Genomic DNA, 12,155 nt, shown 5'->3' with positions numbered 1-12,155 from the left:
TATTAAAAGTAAGCAGAGGACACCAAAACAACTGAGCAGGGCCGGCCCTGACCAATTTGCCGCCCTAGGCGAGATTTTAGATGTCGCCCCCCCCCCCCCCCCAAAAAAATAAATAATCACACAGAAGCTGTATACGTTTTTTTGGGAGATTTATTTATTTTAACACATATACAACATTAAAACCTATAATTGCAGTCAGCAGCCTCGCCAACACACCAGTGCTTTCTAAAGGCATATTCACACATGGCCCCTCCACTTGCTCCCTGCTGAGGTCAGACAGGGCAACAAGTTGCTCCTCTGCTAGCAGGCACACAATCCACCTGAACTGATATACAGTCCGTGAGAGACTAATTGCCTCACCTTAAGAGCTGGATGTGTAAGAAGTACAACCCAGAAACATTTACTAATTTAAAACAAAAGCTGCTTTGCTGAACACTTAAACATACTAATTCTGGGTACCAAAATATTTGGTATCAATCACTTCAGTCTTGGTTAAAAGCTAGATTTAGCCAAAATCCAACTATTACAATACTACAGGCCTCAATCTCACACCTCAACACCTTACCTTAGCCTGACTCTCCTCGCCTTTCTTGAAGCAAAATTATCTATGACATCATCATAAGACAGCTGTTTTGAGACCACATGGTTGATGCTTATGATGGATAGTCCACTGAGACGTTCTTGTCCCATAGAAGCTCTCAGGTAAGTTTTGACCAGTTTGAGCTTTGAGAAGCTTCTTTCAGCAGCAGCCACTGTAACAGGAAGAGTGGCAGAGATTCTCAGAGCAACCCACAAATTGGGGTACATTTCTGTCAGCTTCTTCTCATGAAGGAAGGTCAATAGTTCCATGTTTGTCATCTTCTTTGATGGCAAATGTGGAACATTTTGCATTTCTGCAGCAAGTTCCCTGCCATCAATGGCTAGTTGTCCATCATGGGTCAGAGCAGAGCTCAGGGTTTGACAGTGCTTTGATAGTTCTTCGTCTGATGTGGTGGGAAAGTTGATGAGCACTCCAAACTTGTTATTTACCTCTTCAAGGTGCTGAAATCTCTCATCAAGTGAAGAGAGGGCTGTATCCACAACCACATTACAAAATGTGATTTCCATGTTTTTAAGTGCATCATCAATAGGCTCATCTGGAGACTCATAACCAAACTGCCGTTTTGTGGATCTCAACCGCTTTTGTTTGAGAACAGACTCCACGTTCATCTCCTCACACATCTCCTTTGCAGTTGTCTGTGCATCAGAAAATCCAGTCCTTCTGTAGCAGGTGAGGGAATCTCCTGTTTTCTTCAGCAGGTCGACAGCCACATCTAACTGCATGGAGGGTGACTGCATCAGTTTGCTCACATGCTGGATCTTGTAGAGGATGTCATACCATATGGTTGTGCAAATGATAAAACGGTAAGATCCAATCTCCTCAGCCAAAGACTGGGCTTCAACTCTCACCACAGGGTCTGCAGTTGTTTCCCTCACCTCCAGAAGAGCCTCTCTGATTTGCCCAGCCTGGTACTTTACTGCCTCAACGCTTTTTATCCTGCTTTCCCATCTGGTCTCTGACCACGATTTCAGGGTTGTTTTGACATGTTTCAGCAGGATGTCCCATCTATGCGTGGAGGCAGAGAAGAGTTTGTACAACTTTGTTAAATAGCCAAAGTAGCCTATAGCATCTGGTGAGCTCTTTGCAGCATCAGCTACCACCAGATTTAAGGTGTGAGCACCACAAGGGACAAAAAAAGCTCTTGGGTTCTGCTGAAGCAACCTAGCCTGAACACCTTTATTCTTACCCTTCATGTTGGCACCGTTGTCATACGACTGTCCTCTGCAGTCCTCAAAGGGGATGTTAAGTTCCCCCAGCCTTTTGAGAATGAGCAATGTCAAACTTTCCCCTGTTGACTGCTCTGCCACAAGAAAGCCCAGGAAATGTTCTTTAACCTGTGGTTTGTCTTCTAGCGATACAATCCTGACAATAACAGAGAGTTGTTCTTTATGACTCAGATCAGGAGTGCAATCCAAAATGATGGAGAAATACTTACACGTTTTTATCTCTTCCACAATTGTGTCCAGTATTTTAGAGCTGATTGAGTCAATCAGTTCATTTTGAATTCTTTTGCCCATATAATGTGTGTGACTGCCAGCTCCACTTTCCACCCTACCAACATGCTGCTTCATGACTGGATCGAATTTAGCCATAAGCTCCACTTCTTTTAAAAAGTTGCCATTGTCTGGTTGGTTTAATGTGTCTGTGGACCCCCTCAGAGCCAGGTTTCTCTCTGCTAAGGACTGAATTATTGCCACGAGTCGGGTGAGAACGTCGCGCCACCTATTTCTCTCAGCCTGAGCAAGGGCCATCTCTTGCATATCTATTGTTAGCCCCCTGGCAAGACGGACGTCTAACTCCTTCCATGTTGCCATGTTTGTGTTGTGCTCCTTGCTTTCTTCATGTACCTTGAGCAAGTGACTTGTATTTTTCCAGTCCTTTAGTCCTTCCCTATTGAGTTTGTAATTTCTCTGTGAAAACATTTTGCAGCAGAAGCAGTGCAAGCTATCATTCTTTTTTGAATACATCAACCAGCTTCTTTTGATTTTTTCTCCGTTGATTAAGACTCTGTTAAAATAGTCCTGCTGACACCTTCTCCCGTCTTTTTGTTTGGGAAAGGTAAAACTAGGTTTCATTTGATATGGTCCACTCTGAACAAACTCTGTCCTGTCATTATCAGTAAGAACAGATGGCCAGTCGGCAGGGTCTATTGGTGAAGCCTTTATCCCTGATGCTGTATAACTTGGCTCTGCTGAGGTGGAGGGGACAGGAGCGCTTGATGCTGTATAACTTGGCTCTGCTGAGGTGGAGGGGACAGGAGCGCTTGATGCTGTATCACTGGGCTCTGCTGAGGTGGAGGGGACAGGAGCGCTTGATGCTGTATCACTGGGCTCTGCTGAGGTGGAGGGGACAGGAGCGCTTGATGCTGTATCACTGGGCTCTGCTGAGGTGGAGGGGACAGGAGCGCTTGATGCTGTATCACTGGGCTCTGCTGAGGTGGAGGGGACAGGAGCGCTTGATGCTGTATCACTGGGCTCTGCTGAGGTGGAGGGGACAGGAGCGCTTGATGCTGTATCACTGGGCTCTGCTGAGGTGGAGGGGACAGGAGCGCTTGATGCTGTATCACTGGGCTCTGCTGAGGCGGAGGGGACAGGAGCGCTTGATGCTGTATCACTGGGCTCTGCTGAGGCGGAGGGGACAGGAGCGCTTGATGCTGTATCACTGTGCTCTGCTGAGGTGGTATGAGGCCCAACAAATTTCAAAAGTGCATCTGGAGAGAGAAGAGAAGTATATGTGACCATCAAGAGATGCATTATATTTGCTAGACCTAATTATATTATAGAAATCAGAAAACAGGAGCAGCTCACAAAATAATTAGAATATCATGGAATATATTGCCTCCATGTAGAATTGATGCATTTATCTCTGCAAAAGGAGCCCCGACCAAGTATTGAGTACATATTTGAATACACTTTTCAGAAGATCGAAATATCTGTATTATAAATCCTTATCTAATATTATACTAGATACAGGATTATTGATTGTCATGATCTGTAAGCTGTAATAATCACAATTAAAACAAAAAAGGTTTGAAATATTTCACTTCATGCATAATGAATCAAGAATATATGATTAATTTGTTTTATTAAATTAAAGAAAAACAGTTCTATGATATAGTTATTCTTTTAGATGCACCTGCAGATTCTGCGACTTACCAGATGGCAAAGAAGCAGCTACATACATTGTAATATAGCATATTAAAGATAAAGGCTAAGGTATGCAGTATTTACAGTAGTGACAAGCATTTGAACGCTGATGTAAACGTTACACTATTGATTATTGAACATACTTTAAAACTGTAAGGCAATACAGTTAAAGGCCTACAACTATAAATTATTGAGGGGATGTAAAAGGAATAGCATTTTAATGACTATCATTATTATCCTATTACTACAAGCAGGGCAAACATTGGCTCACCTCAACAGATATAGTAGATGATATATAGCAGGTGATGTAACTCTTTCCAAATGTCCCTGAATGTAAGGTGGGAGTAACGGTAATAATTGACGTTAACTCTAAATGTAACTATTGATTAGCAAACAAACGACCTTGCTATCGTCTAAAAGTAAGCTAGCAAGTTAAAACTGTTCCATCAACGGTAACTACAATCAATTTTTTTACTTTGTTTAATCATCATCACATTAACGTTACTGTACCTTTGTCTTTCTCCCGTTTGTCCTCCTCGTCTTTTCTTTTCTTTCTTCCCTGGGCACCAGATAACTTTGTTATTTTCGACATGCTAATTACCGTATTTTTTTTCTTCTCCCGAGTCACAGCAGGTCAAAGGCGGCGGGTCAAGTGTCAGTCAGTGACACTTGACCCGCCCCCCTCGCTCCTTGAGGACATACAGCCTACGGGGCTGGGGCAGTTCAACTTACCTGAATTAGGGGGGGGGGGGGCGCCATACTGTATGGGCGCTGTACGCAATATAGGCGTAGTTCTGTTAAGATAAGATAATAAGATGTAAGTAGTAGTACAAATGCCATATCAATCTCATTAGTATGCAGAAAAAGTGACAGGTCGCCCCGCCCCCTTTTGACCGGAAGTCCCGCCTTATTTGACCGGAAGTCCCACCTTTTTATTTTGAAAACCGGAAGTCCCGCCTCGTTCGACCGGAAGTCCCGCCTCGTTCGACCGGATGTCCCGCCCCCGCTTCCGGCGGATGTCCCGCCCCCGCTTCCGGCGGATGTCCCGCCCCCGCTTCCGGTTTACAAAAAATAAATAAAAATAAATTTAAATTTAAAAAATGAGAAAAATAAAATGCCGTTGTTTTCAATCAATTAATATGTCTAGGATATATATATCCCGCCTCCTAACCACTTCCTGTGTGGTTAATCCTGTATACAGTATCGAATGTAACTTACAAATACTTGCAAATAACATGAAATTAATCAAAAGTAAAGCATCTTAAAAAAAACATATATTTAAACCTCTCTGTTTTTGCAAACAGGACATGACAGGACATGAGGGGAGAAACCATATGGTGAAGGAGGGGGAACACACACACACACACACACACACACACACACACACACACACACACACACACACACACACACACACACACACACACACACACACACACACACACACTTTCCCCGCCCCTCACCCTCTCCCCCTGTCTAAATAAAAAGCCAGCGTCACTCTTAAATATTTTCAAGTCGAGAGAAAATGGCCAAGAGACGTCTTGATATGAATTTAATCAGCGAGACACCGGTGACAACTTACAGCCATCCGTTGGGTGCTCCAAATCAAAGTAAAGCATATAAAAAACAGATATTTTAAAAAGTCAGCCTTTTTTGCTAAAGGATAAGGGAGGGGGAAAACCCCAAACCCCCTATGGAGAAGTCATAAACCCCCTATGGAGACAAGCATGTTGTAAACAGAGGGGAGGTAGGTAATATACTTAAATATATATAGAAAGTCAGAGAATATTTATCAGAGGATAACGCATATACATTTTGTACAAGTCGACACGGGTGGATTTTGGTAAGAAAACAGAGTTTTCGTACTCAGACCGCTGCAACAATTTCAAGCAGATCTCTGCGATATGCAGTCGCTGTCCGAATATAATGATGGCTTTAATTATTTGTTAACAGTCATAAATGTATTTAGAAAAACCTGTGCTCTAACATTAAAAAGAAAAAGAAGGGTAAGGTTACCAAAAGCTTTTGATACAGTTTTAACACACACAGCGAGATCCCTAAAAAGTCACAAACAGAAGCGGGGAAAGAATTCTTTAATAAAGTTTTTCAAAACTTGTTGAAGAAAAGCGGTATACAACATTATATAACCGCCAGTGACATAAAGGCATGTATGGTAGAAAGATTTAACCGTACGCTGAAAACTAAAATGTGGAGGTATTTTACAGCTAAAAACACTCATAGATAGCGTTTTTTATGTATGACAACTTTACAACTGGTAGAAAGTTAAGTACTTTTTCTGAGCAGATTTTCTTTAAGACTGTGACTCTTAACACACCAACCCCCCGAGAGCCAGACATACTCATCCCCTTTTCAACGTATTTTGTTTTTGTCTTTCTCGCTTTTTTTTCCCATTATATTTTTGAAAAAACTACATAGTGATTGCTAGCAAAAATACAACATGCAACTAATACATTATACAATATTACGACTTTTGGCGATATTTTCAACACAATATACTTGTACCCTTTTTTTTTTTTTTGTAGGACTTCAAGATATGTTGCATGTCATGCATAAACACGGTGTCATCTTTCTTGAAACTGACGTGCTGTCCGTTTTACAAACAAGTTATGTTTATGCTTCTTCATCCTCTGAATGTTCCTCCCCCGTCCCTCTTCACAATAACAATCAAGGTGGATCTGTGAAATGAAACACCTCTTCCCAAAGCGTGACTACCCTATTGAGGGCATGCAGTAGGGGCAGTAGGGCAGTAGGGTCTAAATCGATGGGCCAGATATACTAACATGCAGAACGTACGGTATGTTTGAAAAAGACTAACCATTTATCCAGTTCAAGCTGTCTTTAAGATGTGACATAGCGCTCTGACTATTTCCCGTAAAATCGTGACAAACTATTACTTGTTCTTACATTTGACCTCTTGCTGCTTGGTTGAAAATGATAGATGAAAAAGAACTTTTTTAAAAAGAGTCAAACCACAAATGTTTTAAGATTGTTACAAAATGTAAAAAATAAAAATGGTCTGGAGACAAAATTAATTCAGGTGACTCTGGCTTTATTAGGACAACAAACATATAATACAAATGGGTTAGGGGTTAAATATAACCATCGTGGACTTAATAGTCTAACAAAATACTTTTATCTGAATACATTTGTTCTTTTTAAGAGCACTTTTTGAAATTATTTATTTATTATTTCAATGGAACAATCCAGTGTTTGTTAACATTAACGCTTTCTTCTCTTTTTTCTTGTGTTACTAAGATACTTTTAAACACACTTTGGTGTATGCAACACTTGTTCAGATAAACAAGGTTTTTTCTTTTCTGATAAACTTACATATTTTAGTTATTTTATGTTACCAAGATACTTTGAGATACACCCTGATGTACGCAACACTTAACAAAGGGTATAATATGAAGTAGTTGGTAAGGAAGGGGTTTTTCTTTAAGGGTGCAAAACTTTAGAACAGGGTAAAATATTCATTAATTTGTATTGAATTGAGTTTTCTTTTTTTTGATTTTCAACATACTATATGACTTTTACATATTTCTGACGTACTATACTTTTTTGACTTTTTTCTGTAGAATCTTGACAAAACTATTACTTGTTCTTAAATGATGACCTATTGCTGGAGATGAGATGAAAAAGCTACAACGCTTAAAGAACTTTTTTCTAAAAACTCTCAATTCTACACTGACTCCCCCCACTCAACGCAATAAGTCCCAACCCACTCAGCAAATCATCTAAAACGAAGGACCCCACCAAGACGACCGTTGAAAACTAGCCATGGATCTGAGAAAAACCAAGTCTGATGTAGCCTACCCTTATTATCACCAGGATAATGGATATGGGCTTAATGACTGGATGGTACAAAGTAGGGGAGAGGATGTTCCCGAAGAAGAGCTCTCCTCTATATGTAATAGTATTGTAAACGAAACATTTAAAGTGGTCCTGGAATCTTCATTTTTCAGAAACATTCTGTAACATTACCGAATAAATTACACTTACTCTTTTTCTTGTGTTACCAAGATACTTTTAGATACAGTTTGGTGTCTGAAAACTGAAACTGGTTGAATATGAAGTACTTTATAAGGAATTCGGATTCTTTTAAAGGCAGATTTGGGCTTTTTTCTCTTGCCAAGATACTTTTAGACACACTTTGAGGGATGCAAAACCTTAAAACTAGAAAATGAAGTACAGTCTGATTAGATTTTTTCTTAAAGACTGTTTCTCTAAAAGGTAAGTTTGTGATTTTAACAATTTTCCCTGACACTTGGCAGATTTGTGTGTAATTCTCTCACAAAGGAACTGTAAGATACACTTTTTATGTATGCAAAACCTTAAACTTTTTTTTTTTTTTTGAAAATAAAATACTTTGTCTGAATACATTTTCTTTAAAGGCACTTTTTTTTATTTTAACGCTATTTCAGTGGAAAAATACAGTTTTGTTGACATCAAGGCTTTTTTCTCTTTTTCTTGTGTTACTAAGATACTTTTAAACACACTTTGGTGTATGCAACACTTGTTCAGATAAACAAGGTTTTTTCTTTTCTGATAAACTTACATATTTTAGTTATTTTATGTTACCAAGATACTTTGAGATACACCCTGATGTACGCAACACTTAACAAAGGGTATAATATGAAGTAGTTGGTAAGGAAGGGGTTTTTCTTTAAGGGTGCAAAACTTTAGAACAGGGTAAAATATTCATTAATTTGTATTGAATTGAGTTTTCTTTTTTGATTTTCAACATACTATTTGTACACAATGACTTTTCCATATTTCTGATAAACTATACTTTTGACTTTTTTCCGTAAAATCATGACAAACTATTACTTATTCTTAAATGTCACCTATTGCTGGAGATGAGATGAAAAAGCTACAACGCTTAAAGAACTTTTTTTCTAAAAACTCTCAATTCTATAATTGACTCCCCCATTCAACGCAATGAGCCCCACCCTCCACTCAACAAATCATCTAAAATGAAGGACCTCGCTAAGACGATCGTTGTAAACTAGCCATGGAGCAGAGAAAAGCCAAGACTACCCCCGCGAGTTGCAGTCAGGAACAGAGTCCACCAGCAACACCACCATGTGGGAAACCCGAATCTTGCAGTACTACTGCTGCTGATGCTACTCCTCGGGTCAAGAAGTCTCAGTTTAGGGACACAGTGAAATCGGAGTTGTTTCATATTCTGGAGATGGTGATGTATCGGTACAGAAAAGAAATCTGCAAAGAATGCCGACGCAGTAACCCCGACCAGAGGCAACACGATTGTCGGAATGACATGCCCGATTTCTTCTTCAGAAACAATTACAAAGCGTTAATGAAAAGACTTTGGCTCGCCGACTTCGTTGCAGTGATTGACCAGAGTCTTATTGAAAAAGGCATTTGCGAGGATAAACTGAAGATAGGACGCGCTTCGGAAGCCTTTCTGCACAAGCTTGTAAAATGTAGATGCCTCAAGGAGAGACTTGAAATATCCATACAGAGTTGGATGGAGAAGAAGAAGACTAACAAACAGCAGTCGGATGGAGAAGAAGCCAGGGACTTGTTCGATGCAGTGACTTTTTTCTTTAAGTAAAATAAAAATGGGAAACTACTTTGCAAAACACTCTGTATATATTGATCATAATGTAGTCCTTACCCGTTTAATAAATGTGGTGATGGGGACGATTGAAAACAGAACGAGTAGTGACCCCTGTGTAAAAAGAATGGCCGAAGTTTGTAAACTGGAAGACATTTTGGATATCGTTCGTTCTAGCAGTATTATTCAGGGTCATTGGGAAACGGTTGTAAACGAAACATTTAAAGTGGTCCTGGAATCTTCATTTTCCGAAACATTCTGTAACATTATCTCAGAAATGAAACAAACATCAAAAGTGTATCATGTGCTCTCATTGTATGCTCTGTTTGTAGATGTAATGCATCTGTGTGTTGAAAACAGCATACACGTGAATATTTTGACTGAAGTGAAAAAACTCCATCACGATATCTCCAGTAATATGGGGAATTCTATGCTAGAGACTGTCCTGGGGATGCTACAATCAGTATAACTATTGATTTTGTGTGTGAAAAAATAAAAAAAGTGTTTTTTACATCTAAAAACTGTTGTCATCATTATAACAAGGGGGGCGTGTCTGATACATGTGTATTACAGTCCTTCTTGTTGTGTTTTTCAGTATTTTCTGTGTGTCTGTACACACAAAGCACACTTCATTATCTACTTTTCAGCTTTTTTTAAAAGAAAAGTGTGTCTTTCGGTAACTTTCTCAGAGAATTTAAGCATAAATCTGTCAAATGTTCAAAACAGCCTTGTTTTACTGAAATACCCTCAAAATGACAAACTGCCATTAAGAGTCAGATTCTTAACCAAATCTACTGACACAAAGTACTTCGTTATCTACTTTTCAGCTTTTAAATACAAAAGTGTATCTTTCGGTAACCTTTTTGAGAGAATTAAGCATAAATCTGTCAAAGATTCTTAACGAAATCTACTGACACAAAGTACTTCATTATCTACTTTTCAGCTTTTATACACAGAGTGTATCTTTCAGTAACTTTCCCAGAGAATTTAAGCATAAATCTGTCAAATGTTCAAAACAGCCTTGTTTCACTGAAATACCCTCAAAATGACAAACTACCATTATTACGAAATCTCCTCAAACAGAGTACTTTCTACAGATGAAGCCTCCCACTCAACGCAATAAGTCCCACCCCACTCAGCAAATCATCTAAAACGAAGGACGACCGTTAAAAACTAGCCATGGATCTGAGAAAAACCAAGTCTGATGTAGCCTACCCTTATTATCACCAGGATAATGGATATGGGCTTAATGACTGGATGTTACAAAGTAGGGGAGAGGATGTTCCCGAAGAAGAGCTCTCCTCTATAACATATCCATGTAAGGTCTTTAGGACAAAAGAGGACCATGATAACATGACATATGAAGAATATCTTTCTTTAAAAGATGGTATTATAGATAACCTTTATAGAAACAGTATATCTCATGCCACTCGCCAAGATCGCAAACGACAATTAGCAGAAAAGAATAGAAAAAGTAAAGAAAAACGAAGAAAAAGAAAAAGCAACATGAAAAGGAGAAGAAAAATTAAAAGCAAACGCAGAATGCGAATGAAAAGAAAAGGGACCATAGGACGGAAAACTAAAAAGACAAAAAGAAGGAAGGTGAAAAGAAAAAGAAACAAAGTGAAGACATTTAAACTAGAGGATGGTGTTGTAGAGCCATTACCGGATCATAATAATCTTATAGATCATCTCCCGCTAACCGACTGCTGCGAATGTGTTGAACAAATACCAAAAGCAATGTCAAAAAAACAGAGCATACAATGAAAGCACATGATACACTATAAATGTTTCGTTTACAATACTATTACTATATATGAAAGCAAAAAAATAAAACACATTTTCATTGTGTAATGGTTGTTTAATTGAAAAAACACAACATTCAACACAATTCATAGAAAACATATTACATTTTACCAAGTTAATGTCGTAGTGCATACAAGGTAATAGACTTAACGATTTGCACTGCTGCTTCTCTCCGCGTTTCATTGACAGTGATCGGTTTGTCGTTCAATTCACACAGCCCAAGTAGATGTTTAGGGGTCTCTTGGAAGTATACGAAAGCATTTTTTATATCAGATAAATGCATTAACATCACATGTAAATTCTCTATCCTTTCACCCGCAACGATTATAATCTGCTTTGCTTCTTCTTCGGTTTCTCCATTATTAGCTCTGAATGTAATCCTTTCTGGGACTTCTTGTGCTTCTTGTGGTCTGTTGAATACCTGGCGTAGGATTTGTTTAGCTGTAAGGACAGGTACCATATAATTGTCTTCAAAAGCTTTGTCTATGTCGTCACACGTTTTGGCATATCCTTCGCTGTAATGACAACCGACACTAGAATAGAGATCCTCCAACAGTCTTTTAATACATATTCTGGCACTGTCGCCAATTTGGGCAATTCCACAGTATCGCGCTTTTTCTCTCATTATACTGAAGCAAAGTTCTGCCATTGCTTTTGGTATTTGTTCAACACATTCGCAGCAGTCGGTTAGCGGGAGATGATCTATAAGATTATTATGATCCGGTAATGGCTCTACAACACCATCCTCTAGTTTAAATGTCTTCACTTTGTTTCTTTTTCTTTTCACCTTCCTTCTTTTTGTCTTTTTAGTTTTCCGTCCTATGGTCCCTTTTCTTTTCATTCGCATTCTGCGTTTGCTTTTAATTTTTCTTCTCCTTTTCATGTTGCTTTTTCTTTTTCTTCGTTTTTCTTTACTTTTTCTATTCTTTTCTGCTAATTGTCGTTTGCGATCTTGGCGAGTGGCATGAGATATACTGTTTCTATAAAGGTTATCTATAAT

Source organism: Pseudochaenichthys georgianus, chromosome 1 (genome assembly GCF_902827115.2).
Source record: "Pseudochaenichthys georgianus chromosome 1, fPseGeo1.2, whole genome shotgun sequence".
Lineage (NCBI taxonomy): Eukaryota > Metazoa > Chordata > Actinopteri > Perciformes > Channichthyidae > Pseudochaenichthys > Pseudochaenichthys georgianus.
The sequence above is the reverse complement of the archived record's forward strand: the minus strand, read 5'-3'. Positions refer to the sequence as shown.